This window comes from Eptesicus fuscus, chromosome 22 (genome assembly GCF_027574615.1).
Source record: "Eptesicus fuscus isolate TK198812 chromosome 22, DD_ASM_mEF_20220401, whole genome shotgun sequence".
NCBI classification, from domain to species: domain Eukaryota; kingdom Metazoa; phylum Chordata; class Mammalia; order Chiroptera; family Vespertilionidae; genus Eptesicus; species Eptesicus fuscus.
Genome location: NC_072494.1, coordinates 12,976,162 through 12,997,950, shown reverse-complemented (window position 1 = coordinate 12,997,950; position 21,789 = coordinate 12,976,162). Strand labels below are relative to the sequence as shown.

Genomic DNA, 21,789 nt, shown 5'->3' with positions numbered 1-21,789 from the left:
TGATATAAGAGAGATAGATCGATTGGTTGCCTTCTGCAAGCACCCCAACCGGGGCTGGGAATTTGAACCTGCAATCCAGGTATGTGCCTTTGACCAGGAATTGAACCCGTGACCCTTTGGTGGATGGGCTGATGATCTATCCACTGAGCCACACCGGTCAGGGCCTTAGCACTTAACTCTTAAATTAGAAATCCATCTTGTTTTAGTCTTTAAAGCCTGATATAATTTAATCTGAGTTGGCAAAACAAACAAACAGAAGTCCCAACCAAACAGCTTGTGAGAGTCTTCCTCTCCTATAACCTGAGGTCATCAGATAGAGGTTAAGAGTGTGGGTCTTTGCAATCAGACTGCCTGAATTTGAATCCTGGCCCTGTTACTTACCAGTTGTGTAACCCTAAGCTCTGTGTCTCAGTTTCTTCATCTGTATAATGGGAATAATAATACATGATGCTGTGTGGCTTAAGGGTGCCTCATAGACCTCAATAATTATCATTACATTGTTTCCCAACATTCTCAGGTGGTTCAGTGTTGTCTGCAGCTAAGTCACAGCAGAGACATATACCGAATAGTAGCTGTTAACAAAAAGTTAATTGTGTTATTTTTGTATTTCCCCATTTTATCTTTGCTTCTTGTATAGCTATGTGGCAGCTCTGCTATGTGCCAAGTGGCCTCTTCCTGTGATTAATGTTTCAAATTTATAACCAGTGAAACAAACAGATACCAGGAAAAAAAAAGCGGTAGTATTTAGTCTAACCACACCCAAGTGAGGGCAGATGCTGGGCTGTTGCCATGGTGATGAAGAGTATTTTGTAAAACAGTTGGCTTGGAGGACATGTGATGAGTCATCCTCCTGGCTGGGTGGGGAGAGGGCAACTGCTTTCAATTAAAACGGCCAACCAGACCAATAGTTTAGTGGGGAGACACTCCTGGTTCCTGCAATAAACCAGAGACATCTCAGGTTTGGGTGTGGTTGTACACTTGATTCATTTGTCTTGTGGACATTTTCTCTTATTTCCATCCTCGGGGTAGAGGGAGCTAGCTATAGGTACCCTCTTGCTCCTCCATGGATATCAAGAAACTGCAAATTAGTTCTGACAAAAGTAAGATCTGTTCACTGGTGAAGTCATGACACAACTGAATCCAGCAAAAGGCTTTTGTGAGCTGCTGCTTCTCCCATGCCCTGTCTCTTCATTGTCCATACGTGGGGCATGCTTAAACATATGACTCAGCATTTTATTTTTAGTTCGGGCTAAGCACACGGGAGGACATTTTCCAGCTAGAAGTGTTTGAACCACTGTGGGCATTGTAATTTCAGGGTGGAAAACCTGTAGCAGATGTGACTCCGCTGGAATTTACTAGCTGGTTGAGGTCAGGAAATCTGCATCAAGCAAGCTGAGGAGCAGGCTACGTGCTGTCTGCTGATGGGATGTGCCATAAGCCTCAAGTGGTACCTGAACTGGTAATGCTCAATCGTCATTGACGACCCATGGCGTATTGGGCAGGAGCAGAACATAGACATACCCTCCAGGAATGACACGCTAATAAAAGTCAGCCTCTCATTCACCCAGTTAGGTCTTTCAAGCTGTTGTTCCCAAGGCACCATGCTAGGCCATAAGCAGGGAAACGCTAAAAAACACAGCCCGTGCCTTCTAAGAGTTTCTAATCTGGGTGAGAGGAAAAAAAAAAAAGAAAAAAATGGCTAGCAAAATCTGATTGATGTCCAAGGTAATATTAAATGAATACCACCAATGTGCAATGCGTGTGTAGAGCGAGAAACCACCATGGGCTGTAGTGAAGGAAGGTGGGATCTGAGCTGGGGCTCGATGGATGGATAGAGGAGAGGAAGGGGGCTTTCAGGAAGGGCAAAGACAAGAGCAGCAGAGCAGAGCTCAGGCCTCAGCACTGGAACTTTGTGTGTGTAGGTAAGTTAGGACAGGCCAGGAGAGGGACAAGACGAGGCACTGGTGTGGGGTGCTGTTAGCACATAGTGGGACGGTCAGTAGCAAGAGCCTAGTGATTGTGGAGCCAAATAAAACCAGGTGAGCCATGTAGAATCCAAAGCGGGCTATTTAAAGGTGTATGAGTAATGGCCCTGCCAAGCAAGGAAAAGACGAGAAGAATACGGAATGCAATCGACTCAAATCATGCGACAAAGTGCAAAAGTTTATAACGTAATTCCATCAGGCATGGAGGCTCTGACAAATTGGCGTTGACATTACAGTTACTTGGGAGCCACATGGAAGGTCTCATTAATCAGAAAAGGAATCTAAAAGAAAAAAAATATATACTAACTCTACAAACTCAGTTTGAAAATATTTAAGGGCATTTAATTAATTTGTGAAGGCACTCCTTAAAAGTGATAGTTGAATTTTGCTTGGTTGGTAACTAGACAATGAAGATACATACTAGAAATACTGGGCTCTTAAATGTAACTTTAAACCCAGTGTTAATCTTAAAAATCAGAGCATGCGCAAGTAGCTTTTTCTGTGCACATCCGCCATGTTGGAGGACACCAACAACCTCACCTTGGCGTGGGGCTGGTTTCAGTAGCAGACCTGCAGGGAGGAAGACCTTGGCTGCTGCTGGAAGACTGAGCACAGCGTGGAGGGTGTCCACGGTAGGCCAAAGGTGGTGCAGGCAGCCCACCAGGGAAAGAGCTGTCAGTCATTGGGATTGAGTTTGAGGGAGGAACTTGAGTCCGCGGAGGCCTGGGGAGGAAGAATAAACATTGGCAGCATAGGCCGAATGATGTTAGATGCCAGGAATTCTAAGTGACCGAGCGATGTCAGATACCAGGAATTCTTAGCATAAGGTTCTATCTCACAAGGTTAAACAAACACAGGGAAAAAAGAGAACTTCTTTTAGGAAAGAATATGTGGAAATCCAATGAAATATTTTGCTTTTACTTTGCTCATAAAGCCTGTAGTAATCAGGAATAAAGCTGGTGTTGGTCTCTTTGTTATATTGGATGTTAATTATTAACCTGGACCTTTAAGTAGAATTCAGCTTGTGCTAAGAAGGGGCCAGAATTCAGAGGACCAATGTAAAGCACACTAGAGTAGAAGAACTTTTTAAAAAATAATACTGATTGGGCCCCACTGCAGACCAATTGAATCAGAGTCTCTGGGGGCGGGGGCTTGGCATCAGTGCTTTTTGAAGAGGTCCCCCAGTAACTGTGCACATTCAGGGCTGGTAACCACCAGTGTGATGGAAACCAGGTTCTGAGCTGGACGCTGAAAGACCAGGTGTAGAGTCCCAGTTCTGAAGCAGCTCGCTCTGGGTTCCAGGGAAGTCATTTTACCTCTCGGGGCACCTGTGTTCTTCACTGAATAAGACTGGACTAGATGACCTCGAGATCCCAACGAACTCCGACGTTCCGTGACTCATAGAGGAGAAGCTATGTTCTTCATTAGCTCAGATACTGACCTGCCCACAACCACACCCACTCGCCCACTCATTCTGGAGGAATTTCGCTCAGGAAAGGAGATGCTAGCGGTCACTCCAGAGAGATAAGTAGGGACTTTTATAAACAGGTCAGGAAAGTAAAGAAGAGAACAAACGACCGATAGCAATGAGAGTAGGCTCACTTCCCGTGGCTTGCCCGTATTCTTGTTTCTATAAGTGAATTTGAACTCTCAGGTGGAGGCTGGTATCTTGTATTAGTTTTCTGTTGTAACAAGTTACCACAGATTTAGAGGCTTAAACAACCCGTATGTATTATCTTAACGTTCCATGGGTCAGAAGTCTGACATGGATGGTCTCACAGGACTAACATCCAGTTGTCCAGAGACGGTTCTTTTCTGGAGGCTTTGGGGGAAGGTCTGTTTCCTTGCTCATTTGGGTTGTTGGCAGAATTTAGTTCCTTGCTGTTGTAGGACTGTGATCCTAATACCTTGGTGGCTGTTATCTGAGAGCTGTTCTAGAGACCACCCACATTGCTTGACTAATGGCCCCCTTCTTCCATCTTCAAAGCCAGCAATGGTAGTTGAGTCCCCTTGAGGACACTACTAATCTCTCCTTCTCTTCTCTCTAACCCAGCCAGGAGAGTTGCTCTGCTTTTAAGGACCAAAGTGACAAAACTGGGCAACCCTGATGATACAGGATATTCTTCCTATTTTAGGGTCCTTAACCTTAACCACATTTGCAAATTCTCTTTTGCCATGTAAAATACCATTCACAAATTCCAAAGATTAGGATGAGGTCCTGGGGGAAAAGGGGAAAAGAAAGGCATTTTTCTGCCTACCCTGTGCCTCTAGGTAAAGATTTTTTATTTTTTATTTAAAAAAATATATTTTATTGATTTTTTACAGAGAGGAAGGGAGAGAGAGGGAGAGAGAGTTAGAAACATCGATGAGAGAGAAACATCGATCAGCTGCCTCCTGCACACCCCCTATTGGGGATGTGCCCGCAACCAAGGTACATGCCCTTGACTGGAATCAAACCTGGGACCCTTGAGTCCCCAGGCTGACGCTCTATCCACTGAGCCAAACCGTTTAGGGCTAGGTAAAGATTTTTTAAAACAAGATAAAAAACAGAAGTGGGAGCTTGTGGTATGAGGTAGGTCTTAGGTTATCTTCAGAATCACTTTATCTTGATCCTGGAAGTGATGCAAGTGTTTATCTGATATAAGTCTTTCCCCAGAGTAGGTAGAAGGGAATCGCAGACATTGAGAGTGCTAGGTCTGGCCTTTCTTTTTAGCTCAGCGATAAGAAAATATAGCAGGTATAATTCAATGTGTATCTTCTGTGAGATCACGCACCAGTTGCTGAAAACACCGTTGCTCTGGGCCAGAGTTTTACATCCCCATCCCATGGAATTCTCTGCCTTGCTAGGAATCCTTTAGAAAGCTGGTTATGCTTATTTTGCTTTCAGCTCATCTTCAGCAGTAACAACATTAGGGAATGGAATTCGGGGCATTAACAAAAGTGAATGAGAGAAGACACTAAATCTTTCTCAGACTCCTCAAAAAAAGATGAAAATAATTTCTATTTTTTCAGATCCCCGTATACTTAGGATCTGAACTCCAGTTAGATGGCTTTGCGCTCTTAATATAGGAATGACAAAAATGTGTTCATCAGCCCTGGTGCCTGTTGATTAGAGCGTCGTCCCATACACCAAAAGGTTGTGAAATATTTCTCTCTCACATCAATGTTTCTCTCTCTCTCTCTCTCTCTCTCTCTCATTCTCTCCCTTCCTCTCTCCCTCTATAATCAACAAATATATCCTTGGGTGAGGATTTAAAAAATGTATTCACCCAGTAAGCCTTTATTGGGCGCCTACTGCATGCAAGACGACCAGTCCAAAGATCTCTGAGAGGAAGTGGCAGGGTGTTGCCCTAATCAACAACAGTGTCGGAGCCAACTCCGTGTTCTTTTGAAAGGGCTGGCCTTGTTGATTTGGAGTTGGTGCACCTCCCACGATTGTTCAGTGATAGACAGGAACCAGAGTCTCCCTGGAGTGATGTCCGTTAGTCAATTAATTATTCAAAAGATTGTTTCCACTTTCTAGCAGGCGGAAAAAAGACACTGTCCTTTGACTTTTTCTTTGCTTTCTTAGGCACAGCATTTCTTTCTGGCATGCTCTGACAGAGAAAGGAAACAGGTTTTGTTATGAAGAGGATGAAAGTATTGCTTTCCAGTGCTTTCCACTCTGGTGGCTGACTCTGATAAGCAGATTTGGGAAACATGGTTGGAAAACAAAGATTTTTTCCTCATCCTCTGTTAAAATATTGTGCATGACTTTTCTCTTCATCAACTTAACAGCATCTTTGATTTGAGCAGTTCCTTCATGGGGGGAAATTTTCAGTTCTGGATATTGCTGTGGGCTGGACTGGAAAGAACACGCCTTGGCTATGTCTTATTTTGTGGGCACTTAACCTCTCTAAAGTTTTGATTTCCATATGGGGGAATGAGCAATATCCACCTATATCGGTCAAGGCTCTTGTTTTATAACAATAGAAACCAACTACACATTTAACCACACACCTAAGGAATAAAGGATTTTACTGAAAAGGTATTTATTGGATAGCTCATGGAATCTTGAGAAAGACAGATGCATAGGAACAAGGGGAGCCAGGCAGCTGCCAGGGACCATGAGGGAAGTAAGTTACAAAGCAGAGTCTGGTGGAGATAGCAACGCCCTGTAGCTGGACGTTGATGGCTGACATTGGATACTGGATGCTAGCTGGCACTCACGCCCTCTCTGCTCATGAAAAATCAGGATTGCTGCCCTCCTGCCCTGCAACCGATGCAGTGGGCTCTCTGTAGTATCTGCTTTTTTTTTTTAGCATCAATACCTTCCAATGCAATGTGTCTGCTTGGAGAACTTAGGTCATCCTCTGTTCCCTAGCAGCAAAGGAGTCTGGGAAAGCAAGTATGTAGTATTTCAGCTTCAATAGTGAGAAAAAGCATGACTATTCAACTTTTTTTTTTCTTTAAAAATTCTTTAACAAAACCAGCTCACCTATTTCTATCTGGTTCTGATAGAAATTGGATTCAGAATTTGAATCTATCTTCATCCATAGAAAGTTGCTTAGACGGGACATAGATTCTCTATTGTGTCAGTTTCTCATTGACAGGAACTCGCCCCTGCTTGCTGTTCCATCTGGGTGTCTGAGTTAGTTCTGAAGGTTTAGTTTAAACTTATGATATGTATAAAAGAATCAGCAGAAATGAGAAAATAACTGTTTTGTCTCCCCAGCTGGATCTGAGATCAGAATGAAATGGTCATGACGTTTCTAGTCACAAGCTGCATTGAAATTGGAAGCCCCAGAGGCATAGTTATTTGCTTCGGAAAATTATCTTCATCTCTCGGCTTCCATAAGCAACAAAAGAATGTCACCACTCATCATTCCTTCTGCGTGGCTTGTGATTCCTTCACATGTATATACATGCATTCATTCATTCATTAAGCATTTTTTTTGAGTTCCTAGTACGTACTGAATAGGCTGTGAGGCTCTGGAAACAAAGTGATGAAAAGACTTGGTTCCTGAACTCAAGGCTGTCACAGTCTAATAGGTAAGACAGATGTATACACAAGCAATTGCAGAGTAGTGTGGTAATTAATGTATGTACAAAGAAAAGCCGTGGCTCAAAGAAGAAAATGGTTGACTATGGTTGGAGGTAGGGTGGGTGGATTCAAACCAGCGTCACAGAGGAAGAGAGACTTGAGCTGAATCTTGAAGGCAAACATGTGGGCATTTCAGATGGAGTCATGCACATGTGCAGGCATGAAGGCATGACGTAGCTCGATGCTTTGGAGAACTGTAGGTGGTTTGGAGCGTTGAGTGGGAGAGGGATGGGAGGAGATGAGGTTGGAGGGGTAGGCCAAACCCAGAGCTTGGTGGGCCTTCGATGCCCTGCTAAGGAATGACCACTTCATCCTAAAGGCACTAAAGAGCCATTGATGGGATTTAAATGGGGCCGATTTGAATTTAGAGCAGTTATTCTAAAAGCAAATCATCTGATCAATTGGAAGTGGCAATGAGGGTGAAAGAGGGTGAAATTGGAGTAAGAGTGTCCAACAGGGCAGAGAATATTGCAAAGGTCCCCCTGAGAGAAGCTGGCAATACCCATCTTTGACTCCATGTCTATTCAATATGACGAAGGTATTGTAGCTATACTAATAAGAAATCCCAATTCTTATCAGATCACTTCAGTTTCTTAAAATAAATTAATACCTCTGGCAGGGTGGCAGAGGCAGCTATAGATCATCAGAGAAGCAGCTCATCAAAGATTCATGTTCCCTTTCACGGTGTAGAGTGGTCAGGAAGCAGATGCCCAGCCAGGAGCTACATTAGCAAGCCCCCGACCTCGCTGCCTGGTGGGCCCTGTGCCTAGTTCTCAGCAAGGAATATAAATGAAAGGGACTGTTTACTCCGGGCCTAAAGTGGTGTAATATCAGATGTGAGCTCCTTCGCACTCTGTCCTCCCTCCGTACCTCCTCCCCGTCCCTGGTGACTGGAAGTCCAAGTCACCACTTCAGGGAGAGCTGCCAGACCTGATTGGACTTATTGTGCTGTTTCACTCTGATGCAGCCTGTCTGCTCTGTTGCCGAATTACAGGAATTTGTTATTAGACTCTGGGGACTTGTTGCTAAATGAGTAAGGCTCTAAATAAGTTCATAAGTTATGAATGATTTTGATATTATGATTGTGATATTATCCATAGACCTATGTAGTTTGTGTCCTGTTTATTGAACGCTAACCCCGTGGTTTCTGGAACTGGAGGTTGGTCTATCCTGTACTCCACAGAGTGACTCCGGTGGCCGCCGGAAGGAAGTTGAGCACATCATCTCATGCTGCTTCTCTGAACAGTTCTGCCAGTTTAGCTAAGTTATGCTATAACTTGTTTTGGTTCTTCTTTCCTTTTCATTTCCACAAATATCTTGGGCGCCTCTCATGTGCCAGGGCTGGTCGTAAGTCTTACTTTGTGCTTGGAACTGTGCTAGATGGTCTGGTGCAGTAATAAAGAAGAAAGAGGTGGTCTGTGCCCTCCTGCCCCTTGGAGTACAGGTGACATAAGTGCTACGTTTAGGATGCCTTGAGAGCAGATAGAAGGAGCATAAAACCTGAACTTGGGAATCCAGGAGAGCCTCCTAGAGGAAGTGACATTTAGGCAGATATGTCAGGGTAGAGTAGGAGTTAGTCAGGTGAAGAATAAGAGACAGAGTGTTCTAAGAGGAGGAAGATAGTATGTACAAAGGCCCAGAGGAGAGAGAGCGTGAAGGAGCTCTAAGAGGCTCTGTGCACCTTGAGAATAGAGTGTAAACTGGGAAGTGGCAAAGGCTAATGTTGGAAGAGGAGGCAGAGGCCCAATGATGGAGGGAATTGTAGACCATATAAGGGTACTGTCTTCGATTGGGGTACCCGAAAGCAGAAACTGAGGCAAGGGTTAGGGTGGAAGTAGTTTATTTGGAAGATGATTCCAGGAAGTGTGGTGAAGGAAGGGGGAAGTAAGACAGAGAAGGGAAGAAAATCCATAAAGGCAGCTGCTCTGGGCAGCTGAAGCTCAGTGCCAATGGAGACCCCGGAGAGACTGTGTAGGACTTGCCTCTTAGTTATCATATTGACTTGAGGCATGAGGCACATCTATCCAGCACTCTTGTTCCTCATTGGTTGAGGTTGCTACTGGGGGCCAGCTCTAGCTCCTCAGAGAATGCCCTCAGGGGATGTGGGCAGGGCACTCACAGCATCCCCCCCCCCCCCCCCCCCCCCGCCAAGTGTCTAAACTTTGTCCTGAGAACAAATGCAATTTATTACAGGGTTTTCAGGAACGCATTTGAACAAGCTCACTTTGGCTGAATGGAGAGGATTGATTGTAGTGGGGCAAGACTGAAGTAGATTAGTTATTTTAATAAAATTTCCTTTCTATTTGAATAAGCCTGAGTGAATTTTGTTGATTGAAGCCAAGAACATCCAAAAGGTCAGCTTTTTGTTGTTGTTGGGTGGACTAGGGTGGGGAAGATGATGAGTATAGTTGTTGTTTTTTTAAATAGTTTTAGATTCAGAGCAAAATTGAGTGGAAAGTACAGAGATTTCCCATATACTCCCTGCTCCCACACATACACAGACTTCTCCCCATTATTAACATCCTCCCTACCTGAGGGGTACATTTGTTATGATTGATGAACCTCACTGATGTATCGTTATCACCTAGAGTCCATAGTTTACATTAGGGCTTTGGGTATTGTACATTGTATAGGTTTAGGAAATTTATATTGACATGTATCTACTATTATGGTATCGTTTGGATTAGTTTCACTGCCCTAAAACACCTCTGTGCTCAACCTATTTATCTTTTCCTACCCCCTACCCCTGGCAACCACTGATCTTTTTACTGTCTGTATAGTTTTGCCTTTTTCAGAGGTCATATAGTTGGAATCATACAGTATGTAGTCTTTTCAGACTGTCATCTTTCACTTAGTAATATACATTTAAATTTCCTCTAAGTCTTTTCATAGCTCAATAGCTCATTTATTTAGATCTGAATAATATTCCCTTATTGGATATACCACAGTTTATCTATTCACCTACTGAAGTACATCCTGGTTGCTTCCAAGTTTTGGAAATTATGAATAAAGCTTCTATAAATAAATAGATAAATAAATAAATCTGCATCCACATGCATGTTTTTGTGTGGACATAAATTTTTTCAAATCCTTTGTATATTAATCTTATATCCTGCAACCTTGCTATAATACTTATTAATTTCAGAGTATTTTGTTGTTGTTTTTGTTTGTTTGTTAATTCCTTTGGATTTTCTGTATAGATTATCATGTCATCTGTGAACAAAGACAGTTTTATTTCTTTTTTCCTAATCTGTATACCTTTTATTTCTTTGTCTTATTGCATTAGTTAGGACTTCCAGTATGATGTTGAAAAGCAGTGGTAAGAGGGTACATCCTTGCCTTATTCCTGATCACAGTGGAAGAGGTCCAGTTTTTCACCATTAAGTGCAATATTAGCTGTAGAGTGCTAGATTTTGTCAAATGCTTTTTCTGCATCTATTGATATGATCATATGCTTTTTATCCTTCATTTTGTTTATGTGGTATATCACATTAATTGATTTGCAGGTATTGAACCAACCTTGCATCACAGAAATAAATCCCACTTAACCATGGTATATGATCTCTTTAATGTATTGTCCATTTTTTTAAAAGAATAGTTTATTGATTTTTAGAGAGAGAAAGGGAGAGGCAGAGAGAGAGAGAGAGAAACATCCAAGTGAGAGGGAAATATCAATCAATTGCCTCCTACATACTCCCAGGCATTGAGCCCGCAACTCAGGCATGTGTCCTGACCAAGAAACAAACGGAACAGACAACCTTATGGTGCGCAGGACTACACCCAACCAACTGAGCAACTCCAGCAAGGGCTGTATAGTCCATTTTAATAGAAGACAAACAGGAGCCCTAGCCGGGTTCACTCAGTGGATAGAGCATCGGCCTGTGTACTGAAGGGTCCTGGGTTTGATTCTGGTCAAGGGCATGTACATAGGTTGCAGGCTAAATCCCTGGCCCTGGTCAGGGTGCGTGTGGAAGGCAACCAACCGATGTGTCTCTTTCACATTGATGTTTCTCTCTCTCTGTCTTCCCCCACTCTTCCACTCTCTGTAAAAAGTCAATGGAAAAATACCCTCGGGTGAGGATTAACAAAAAATAAAGTGAAACTTAAAATCAGGAAAGAATCAACATAGGTTATTTATTATGTTATTTAATCTTTATAGACGTCTTTGGGCTGGAAATTGTTTTTCCTAAATTTCAAGTGATGTAATGGAGGTCCAGAAATGTTAAGTAAAACTTGCTCAAATTCACAAAGAAGAACCCAGGAAATACCCAATCCCAAGGTTGCTCTGAACCCCAGTTCTAATGCTCATTTCCCTGCAATATTTTTAAAAGCTTAAGTTCCCCATAGGAAGTAGCCTAAAAGTGACTGAAATTTAGTTGTGTCCTTGTTTATGACTTCATAAGCCAGATTGGGAAAAGATTTATTGCAAGAAACATGTGGTACCATTTGCTAGAGATCTAGTAAAAGAGGCTTGCCCTTAATTAATGTTTGACTCAGTACCAAAGGTCTGACTTCTCTTTCCGTGCAAGACTTTCCTAGAATAAACAAACTCGCTTCTGTCTCTGTGTGGTTGAGAAGCATCAACATGCATATTTTGTATAATCATCTCCTTATTCCTCCCAGCAATCCTGCCACATGGATAACTGGGTCTGTGTTACAAATGAGAAAACTGAGGCTCAAAGAGGTTAAGTACCTTGTCTAAGGCCACAGAATAGGAGTGAAGTAAGAATTAAACTCAAGTCTTTCTGACTCCAAAGCTCTTGCTCTTTCAACAAAGCTCTGCTTCATGTAGTTTGGAGGTATGGAGGAATCTGCTGGTTAGAAGATGAATTGTGAGGCTTTGTAATATCCCCTGGCATATAACTTACTGGGGTTGTGTCTTTTTCCTTTCAACTTCCTAAACATAAACTGATAAAAAGTTGTAGGACTATTAATAGTCAATGCTTGGAGAAACCAAGATGGCGGCATAGGTTAAACACCTAACCTGCAGCCGGGCACAACAATTTCAAAAATACAACTAGAGGTCAGAACGGACATCGTCCAGAACCACAGGAGAGCTGGCGGACTGAAATACCCACAGCTGGGGAGAAGGAGAAGGACACGGGGACAGTCGGGGAAGCCGTAAAAGCCTGAGGTATGGAGAAACGGGCGGAGACACGAGCACACGCGCCTGCGGGGAGGATGGAACCGGAGAGGAGGGGGCGGCTGATGACCTGGCCGGAGTTCACTGGCAGGAAGGAGATAAAGGCTCCGGAGTGCACTGAGCACCGGCTCCGATTGCACTGAACCCCATTCCGGGCGAAACCCTGGGAAACTCACTCACTTTCGCAACTCCGCCGCCCCCGCAGGCCACCCGGCCCGGGACGCTGGGGACGCCGCCGCAGCGGCGGCGCCCGGAGCCCGGCGGCCTCCCAGCACCCGTCCCCGCCGCGCAGCCCCCCGCGCGCCTGGTGCCGCGGGCCGCGCGCCCCGCACAACGGACGGAGGCCCGGGCGCCCTCTCCGTGCACCTCCCGGCGGCGCTAGACTTCAGTAGAGTTGACTGAATTCAAGGGATTAAGAAGTATAAATTGGGGGGGACGCCGCGGTGGCGACGTCCGGAACGCGGTGATGGCGGTGCCTGGAGCTCGGCGGCCGCCCAGCGCCCATCCCAGCCGCGCGACCCTCGCGCGCCTGGTTCCGCGGGACGCGCGCACCGCGCACCGGACGGAAGCCCGGGCGCCCTCTCCGTGCACCTCCCTGCGACGCTAGACTTCAGTAGAGTTGACTGAATTCAAGGGATTAAGAAGTATAAATTGGGGGGACGCCGCGGCGGCGACGTCCGGAATGCGGCGATGGCGGTGCCTGGAGCTCGGCGGCCGCCCAGCGCCCGTCCCAGCCGCGTGGCCCTCGCGCGCCTGGTTCCGCGGGACGCGCGCACCGCGCACTGGATGGAGGCCCGGGCGCCCTTTCCGTGCACCTCCCAGCGGCGCTAGACTTCAGTAGAGTTGACTGAAATGAAGGGATTAAGAGGTACAGATTGGGAAGTATGAAAAAGATGGCGGCGGAGGTTAGGGGCTGTTCTGTTGCCTCGCACCCAGCGAAATCGGAGGGGATGAGGTGTGGAGGTGCGTGGGTCTGGCTGGTGGCGGGGGAGAGGGGCTTTTGTTCCAAACCTAGGGGAGATTGGCTCTCCATCACCCTGAAACCCATCTTCTGGCGAACCCCGGGAGACCCAGATGCCTGCGGGGAGAGGCGGGACTCTTGCGGAGGTGCGCCCAGCAATCAGTGTTTGCTGCGCTGGAGTGCGGAACGAGGGGACTTAGATACGTGGAAGGCAGAAGGACCAGACTCACAGCCATCTTGGCTCGCCGCACCATGGCCTGTGGGCGCCCTGAGACCCCGCCCCGCCCTGGGACCCACCCCGCACGTTTTGAAGACCTGCCCCACAAATCTTGCAGGCACACCTGCGCCCCAAGCAACGGCTTATGCATGTGGGTGGCCTGCCCTCTGGCAGCGGACCAGATGATCTGCTGTTCTAGTCGGACTGCTCCAGGGCCACTCAGACAGGAGGAAGAAACTACAGTTTTTGCTGTAATCCTTGCTGAGTGCCTAAGACAGTAGCTGATCTACACCCCATTGGAGACCCAGAAACGAGGGCATCTGGTGGTCCGTGGGAGACGACACCAGATTTCAACCACGTGCATAAGGGACACATTCAACGGGAATATTCAGTGAGCGCCAAAGCTTTGCTGCACCAAGATCCGGCCCATAAACGTGTCTCCTGCACAGCAACTCTTCCTTTATAGACAAAGAGAGCCCCCCCAGTGACACCAACAACAATCAAGACTTAACTATACAAAGGAGGACCAAGATGGAGGCATAGGGCGGAAGCCTGATTGTTGCCTACCACAACAACTTTGAGACTACGACAAGAGAGCAGAGCAGACACCATCCAAGACCACCATAGGGCTGGCTGAGTAGATGCTCTACAACTAGAATAAAAGAGGGGTATGTGGGAGGATGCTGATGCCGGTGACCCAAAGACCACACTTTAAGAACTACGGCTCAGGCGACACAAAAGAACTAAGGCTCAGGCGATACAACAGCGGCCTGGAACGTGCTCGGCGCAGATCCCCTGGCGGTCTCCGGCTGAGGGGACGGCTCCACTGGCAGCCAAGCACGGACAGACGAACCCCTATGAGACATGGGATGGGAGACTCCGCGCTTGCTGACCTCTGAGTCCGTCAAGAATCTCAACGCCCCGGAAGCGGCCAGGTGCGCATGCTCGGCGACCGGCCACCGATGCAGACCCAAGGGCCGACGCAGCGACGCCAGACTGGCCCACCGCCATGCACCGGGTGCACTGGAGCTTCGCCGAGCCGCCGCCCGACGAGTTCTGCAGCAGCCATACTGGAGCTCTGGAAGGATGGCCAGGGGAATTGCTGAGGGGGGATTGACCGGCAGGAATTGGGATCGGGAAGACGGGGCCCCGCTGAGACCCGGGTGCGGGCGGGGTTGCGCGCCTCTGGGCTCGGGTGTGGTCACACGCCTCTGGGTATAAGTGAGGCCTCACGTCCCTGGGTCTAGGTGAGGCCACATGCCCCTGGGTCCAGGTGAGGCCGGACTCCGGGTCCGGGTGAGGCCAAGTGCCCCTGGACCCGGATGACGCTGGATCCCGTGCCCGGGCGAGGCCAAGCGCCCCTGGGTCTGGGAGAGCCCACACACCTCTGGGTCCAGGCGAGACCATGTGTCCCTGGATCCAGGTGAGGCCGCGTGCACCTAGGCCCGGGTGAGCCCAAGTGGCCCTGCGTCTGGGAGAGGCTAAGCGTCCCTGGGTCTGGGTGAGACCATGTGTCCCTGGATCTGGGTGAGGCCTCGTGCACCTAGGCCCGGGTGAGCCCAAGTGGCCCTGGGTCTGGGGGAGGCCAAGCGCCCCTGGGTCCGGGTGAGACCATGTGTCCCTGGATCTGGGTGAGGCCTCGTGCACCTAGGCCCGGGTGAGCCCAAGTGGCCCTGGGTCTGGGGGAGGCCAAGCGCCCCTGGGTCCGGGTGAGACCATGTGTCCCTGGATCCGGATGAGGCCTCGTGCACCTAGGCCCGGGTGAGCCCAAGTGGCCCTGGGTCTGGGAGAGGCCACGCGTCCCTGGGTCCGGGTGAGACCATGTGTCCCTGGATCCGGATGAGGCCTCATGCACCTAGGCCCGGGTGAGCCCAAGTGGCCCTGGGTCTGGGAGTGGCCAAACGTTCCTGGGTCTGGGTGAGACCGTGTGTCCCTGGATCCGGGTGAGGCCTCGTGCACCTAGGCCCGGGTGAGCCCAAGTGGCCCTGGGTCGGGGAGAGGCCAAGCATCCCTGGGTCCGGGTGAGACCATGCGTCCCTGGATCCGGTGAGGCCTCGTGCACCTAGGCCCGGGTGAGCCCAAGTGGCCCTGGGTCTGGGAGAGGCCAAGCATCCCTGGGTCCGGGTGAGACCATGTGTCCCAGGATCCGGGTGAGGCCTCGTGCACCTAGGCCCGGGTGAGCCCAAGTGGCCCTGGGTCTGGGAGAGGCCAAGCGTCCCTGGGTCCGGGTGAGACCATGCGTCCCTGGATCCGGATGAGGCCTCGTGCACCTAGGCCCGGGTGAGCCCAAGTGGCCCTGGTTCTGGGAGAGGCCAAGCGTCCCTGGGTCCGGGTGAGACCATGTGTCCCTGGATCCGGATGAGGCCTCGTGCACCTAGGCCCGGGTGAGGCCACGTGCCCCTGGGTCTGGGAGAGGCTAAGCGTCCCTGGGTCCGGGTGAGACCATGTGTCCCTGGATCTGGGTGAGGCCTCGTGCACCTAGGCCCGGGTGAGCCCAAGTGGCCCTGGGTCTGGGAGTGGCCAAACGTTCCTGGGTCTGGGTGAGACCGTGTGTCCCTGGATCCGGGTGAGGCCTCGTGCACCTAGGCCCGGGTGAGCCCAAGTGGCCCTGGGTCGGGGAGAGGCCAAGCGTCCCTGGGTCCGGGTGAGACCATGCGTCCCTGGATCCGGGTGAGGCCTCGTGCACCTAGGCCCGGGTGAGCCCAAGTGGCCCTGGGTCTGGGAGAGGCCAAACATCCCTGGGTCCGGGTGAGACCATGTGTCCCAGGATCTGGGTGAGGCCTCGTGCACCTAGGCCCGGGTGAGCCCAAGTGGCCCTGGGTCTGGGAGAGGCCAAGCGTCCCTGGGTCCGGGTGATACCATGCGTCCCTGGATCCGGATGAGGCCTCGTGCACCTAGGCCCGGGTGAGCCCAAGTGGCCCTGGGTCTGGGAGAGGCCAAGCGTCCCTGGGTCCGGGTGAGACCATGTGTCCCTGGATCCGGATGAGGCCTCGTGCACCTAGGCCCGGGTGAGGCCACGTGCCCCTGGGTCTGGGAGAGGCTAAGCGTCCCTGGGTCCGGGTGAGACCATGTGTCAGTGGATCTGGGTGAGGCCTCGTGCACCTAGGCCCGGGTGAGCCCAAGTGGCCCTGGGTCTGGGAGTGGCCAAACGTTCCTGGGTCAGGGTGAGACCGTGTGTCCCTGGATCCGGGTGAGGCCTCGTGCACCTAGGCCCGGGTGAGCCCAAGTGGCCCTGGGTCGGGGAGAGGCCAAGCGTCCCTGGGTCCGGGTGAGACCATGCGTCCCTGGATCCGGGTGAGGCCTCGTGCACCTAGGCCCGGGTGAGCCCAAGTGGCCCTGGGTCTGGGAGAGGCCAAGCATCCCTGGGTCCGGGTGAGACCATGTGTCCCAGGATCTGGGTGAGGCCTCGTGCACCTAGGCCCGGGTGAGCCCAAGTGGCCCTGGGTCTGGGAGAGGCCAAGCGTCCCTGGGTCCGGGTGAGACCATGCGTCCCTGGATCCGGATGAGGCCTCGTGCACCTAGGCCCGGGTTAGCCCAAGTGGCCCTGGGTCTGGGAGAGGCCAAGCGTCCCTGGGTCCGGGTGAGACCATGTGTCCCTGGATCCGGATGAGGCCTCGTGCACCTAGGCCCGGGTGAGGCCACGTGCCCCTGGGTCTGGGAGAGGCTAAGCGTCCCTGGGTCCGGGTGAGACCATGTGTCCCTGGATCTGGGTGAGGCCTCGTGCACCTAGGCCCGGGTGAGCCCAAGTGGCCCTGGGTCTGGGAGTGGCCAAACGTTCCTGGGTCTGGGTGAGACCGTGTGTCCCTGGATCCGGGTGAGGCCGCGTGCACCTAGGCCCGGGTGAGCCCAAGTGGCCCTGGGTCTGGGAGTGGCCAAACGTTCCTGGGTCTGGGTGAGACCATGCGTCCCTGGATCCGGGTGAGGCCTCGTGCACCTAGGCCCGGGTGAGCCCAAGTGGCCCTGGGTCTGGGAGAGGCCAAGCATCCCTGGGTCCGGGTGAGACCAGGTGTCCCAGGATCCGGATGAGGCCTCGTGCACCTAGGCCCGGGTGAGCCCAAGTGGCCCTGGGTCTGGGAGAGGCCAAGCGTCCCTGGGTCCGGGTGAGACCATGCGTCCCTGGATCCGGATGAGGCCTCGTGCACCTAGGCCCGGGTGAGCCCAAGTGGCCCTGGGTCTGGGAGAGGCCAAGCGTCCCTGGGTCCGGGAGAGACCATGTGTCCCTGGATCCAGGTGAGGCCTTGTGCAACTAAGCCCGGTTGAGGCCACGTGTCCCTGGGTCTGGGAGAGGCCAAGCGTCCCTGGGTACGGGTGAAGCCAGATCCTGGGTCCGGGTGAGGCCGTGCGCCCCTGGATCCATCCGGGTGAGGCTGGGTCCCAGGCCCGGGTGAGAACACGCGCCCCTTGGGTATGGGTGAGGCCACGTGCCCCTTAGTCCGGGTGACGCCGTGCCCCTGGGTTCGGCCGAGACCAAACCAGAGGGAGTCGGACCTCCGTTACCACCATTTGTCCACCATCCAGAGCTGAGGGGTCAGTGCTGACATGTACACATAAGGAACTACTGGACATCGAATTTGGGTCTCAAAAGAACTCTTGGTCCAGGGGGAAGCTCGCTACAGATTGATTCATTTGCCTGTCAGCATAAATATTATTGCTCGTCTCACATTCAGTTCTTATTAGTATATATCTAGTGACATATGATCTCGTTCATCTAGAGGAAATGATGAACAACATAGACTGAGGAACAAGAACAGAACCAGAAGCAAGGAGGCATCGATCGGACTATCGGGCCTCAGAGGGAGGATAGAAGAGGGTAGGGGGAGGGTGGGGGAGGGGGAGAGTTCAACCAAAGGACCTGTATGCATGCATATAAGCCTATCCAACGGTTAAGTTCAACAGGGGATTGGGGAATGCATGGGGAGAGGGGTGGGATGGGAATGGGGGGATGAGGACAAATATGTGACACCTTAATCAATAAAGAAATTAAAAAAAAAAAAAAAAAGAACATAAAACATGTAGGAATCCCATATGGTACTCATTGGAACCCTGGATCAGCGTCTTTTGGTAGTTACATAAAAAGTATAGCTGTTCTTTACTGCCCTTAAGGTAAATGTAATGAATTACATATTCTCAAAAAAAAAAAAAAAAAAAAAAATAGTCAATATTTATTTGGTGCTGACTCTATACAAACATTATCTACACTAATAAAAGAGAAATATGCAAATTGACCATCACTTCGCGACGCCCACAGCCAATCAGGAGTGCATATGCAAACTAACCTCATTGCCTCCGGGGAGACTGACAGCAGGGAGGAGGCAGCTCCCAGCATGGCCTGCTTGGCCGTTGCCACAGGTTGGAGCAGGCAGGCCCCGCAGAGAGCAGAGAACCACAGGGAGTGGGCTTAAGCCGTCAGTAGGACATCCCCTGAGAACTCCCGGATTGGAGAAGGTTCAGGTCAGGCTGAGGGACACCGCCTCCTCCCCCCCCTCCCCCCCCTCCCCGTGCACGAATTTTGTGTACCAGGCCTCTAGTTCTAGATATAATAACAATCTTAGAGCAAACTTATGAGGTGATTCTATTTTACATAGGAGAAAACAGTCACTGAGAGTCTGAGTAACTTGCTCAAGGTCACACAGCATGTAAATAGCAAAGCCAGAACTTGAACCCAGAAAGTTTGGTTTCTAAGTCTGTGCTCTTAAACAACAGGTGCGGACTGTTGGTCTCCGACTAGGATAATCTGATTTTGTGACTTCTTTCCTGTATACTCAATTTAGTTATTTGGCTAAAGGCGTAGACTTTTGAGTCAGACCTGGATATGACTCACAGCTCTATCACTTCAAAAGCAATGTGACTTTGGACAAATTACTTAACCTCTCGACAGCTCCGTTTCTTCATTTGTAATATGGGGACAATAAGAATACGGTGCTAAACTCAAAGAGTGGTTGTGAGGATTAAATGAGATAAAACACTTTAAGAGCTCAGCAGAATGCCTGGCCAATAGAAAAATGGGCAATCGATGTTATCTATTCCTATTACTACTTCATAAAGTTGGCAATAACAGTTGAGCACAGGTCTGCTTGACTCCAGATCTGGACATTAACTGCTGTACCAACTATCTCCCAAGTGTCCTCATCATGGTGTTCCACAAACCTCTCCTTCAATTTTTGTGTTCTTGTTAGTGGACCTCGAAATCTCTGTCCGCTCAACCAGCTCCTTTGATTCCTCCCTCTTCCTGTCTCACTGTGATGAGTTGTTAATGCTGAGAAGGCAAACCTCGACCAGACTGAGAGTTGGAGGCTAGTGGACCAGGGATAAGAAGCAAAAACCTGGCCCATGAAGTGTAAGTGGAGGCCACCAGCATGGCCAAGGTCACATGCCTGACCCCTAGTGTTGCCAAAAGATCCCAGAGGGAATATGCAAAGTCCGTGGGCTAATAGATGAGAGTCAGGATTTGGCTTAGGCAAATCCTTGTATATAATGACTCATTGCAGTCAAGCGTCTTTTGGAAATCTGCCAACCCAGCCCTTGGAGTCAAGCTTGCATAGATTTTGAAGTGCGTCTAATACTTACATTTTCCACCCATTTTTAATTAGTCATTGAGTCTTGTTACTTTTTTTAAAATTGATTTCAGAGAGGAAGGGAGACAGAGAGACAGAAACATCAAAGATGAGAGAGAGTCATTGATCAGCTGCCTCCGGCACACCCCACATTGGGGATCGAGTCCACATCTAGACATACGCCCCGACTGACCAGGAATCCAACTGTGATCTTCTGGTTCATAGGTCAGCGCTCAACCACTGAGCCATGCTGGCTGGGTGGCATCTGTTTTTTTATATCCCCCACAAAACTTTGCTCAGTGTCATTCACATAGTAGCCCTCATAAGTGAATTTCTATTCACAACTGCTCCTCTGGGATTAAGAACTGGAGAAGGTACTGGAATAACCACTTTCAAATTGGTCAAATCATGAGAGAGAGAGAGAGAGAGAGAGACAGAGAGAGAGAGAGAGAGAGAGAGAGAGAGGAGTATATACTTACCTTTGTTCTCCCACTGAGATGAGTTGGGTAGAAAAGTATCAAATCACAGGCAGTTGGCTCCTGATCAAGCGATTTGGACAAGGGAGTGGGTCCAAGAGAGAAATGTATTTTTCAGGGTCAGCTCTGCAGCATGTTGGAAACTGACTCTCCGCACTACTATTCATTTTTCCTTCATAACTGGGTGTGGAGAGGGGCGGGATCTGCTGCCACAACTCAGCCATGTAGCAGAATGAGTGGAATTTTCCACATGGTTCCTCTTGATGGCTGTTGGCATAATTACAGCTTTGCCCTCTGGGAGCTATTAGTCTGCGGCCCCTGAAAGCTAGACGGCTATTTCAGCAGGTCAGACTGTGGGATCTCTGCAGTGCGTTGGCATGGAGAGACATGTAGGATTTCAAGTCAGAAATGCCATTTTTCTTTTTCTTACTATACTGGCTCCCTACTGAATGCTTTGAGCAGGGGCTAAAGTGAAGAAAGTGTGTTATTCTCCTTTCTCTCCCAGCGCCTCCTTTCCCCCCTTCACCCCACCACCTCCCAATGATGTGTGACCTAGATGATCCCCTGGCATCAGACATCTTTCTACATGCCAGTGACTGGGGTCATCTTCTGGATATAACACATAGCTTTAGAATTTTTTCAAATCTGCATACCGATTGTGAAAATGAATTGACACTTCCCCTCCCCTCCCTCCAGGGCCCTCTCTCTGGGTTAGTTCTTTTTGTTGTCAGGTTAAAGAGGCTTGGAGTATGAAAGCTTGATATGGATTTGGGGACATCTGAACCCATAATATCTTGGTGTTACAATTTCACCTGCTCATTCGTGAACTGAACACCACTTTTATAATATCCAGTGAACACAGTTGCCCCGGGAGGCAGATGGTGTAAACTGAAGGGGTAAATCTGACTGGTACACGTGCTCATGAACAGAGAGGTGGTTTGCCTTACTGCGATGGGCCAGTTTGCGTCCCTGTTCCCTGTAGCTGTCAGAGGTTGTCTTTTAGAGCCCCCTGTCCTTAGAGATCATAGTTTCTTTAACCTACAGGTTGGAAGACTTCTCTTAGAACTAGCAATCACCACTATGGAGATGGTGGATCAGCATCCAGATCCTAGTGTGCAGAGGTTGGAAAATGTAAAACTTCATTTCCCAGACTCCTGTGCAGTTGGGGTTTTGATGTAACTGAGATTCTGCTAATTTGATGCACTTTCTTTTTCCTTTTTTTAAAAAAATATATTTTTATTGATTTCAGAGAGAAAGAGAGAGGGAAAGAGAGACAGAAACATCAATGACGAGAATCACTGATTGGCTGCCTCCTGCACGCCCCACACTGGGGATCAAGCCCGAAACCTGGGCATGTGGCCTGACTGGGA

At 49.4% G+C, this 21,789-nt stretch overlaps 1 long non-coding RNA gene across 1 annotated transcript; it reads right to left on the bottom strand.

Annotated features, from left to right (window-relative positions):
• Positions 1-2,142: 2,142 nt before the first annotated feature.
• On the bottom strand, positions 2,143-20,614 carry LOC129147930 (uncharacterized). Its single transcript, XR_008555151.1, has 2 exons — positions 20,423-20,614; positions 2,143-2,708 (listed from the first exon to the last, which is right to left on the bottom strand). It is a non-coding gene; the product is annotated as an uncharacterized LOC129147930 (long non-coding RNA).
• Between the last annotated feature and the right edge of the window lie 1,175 nt (positions 20,615-21,789).